Here is a 408-nt window from a genome sequence, read left to right on the forward strand (position 1 = left end):
TCAAATGAAAGATCAATTGAGAGTATGTTGGGGTTGGAAAAAGGTGAAAAGATAGTAGAAACAGCAGGACCAGCTCCAACGATGCAGAATATGCAATTAGCCCTCCAGATGATACAAGAGACACTGGTGAAAAGCCAAGAAATGACAACTACTAATCATGAGGAAACAAGATGGAATCATGAAGAATTGAAAAAGGAAATGGGAGAATTGAAAGGAACTATTAAGATGGTAGATGATAAAATTGAAAAGATACAGAATGCCTTAACAATCAATGAACAGAAAATCCAGTGTTTGGAAGAAAAAATAGAACTTTCGGACCAGAGGATGGAAAAAAATGAAATTGGAATATATACAACTTAATAAAGATTTGGAACTATCATTAATTCGACTGGAAAATGAAAGAGCTGC

Source organism: Thamnophis elegans, chromosome 11, assembly GCF_009769535.1.
Source record: "Thamnophis elegans isolate rThaEle1 chromosome 11, rThaEle1.pri, whole genome shotgun sequence".
NCBI classification, from domain to species: domain Eukaryota; kingdom Metazoa; phylum Chordata; class Lepidosauria; order Squamata; family Colubridae; genus Thamnophis; species Thamnophis elegans.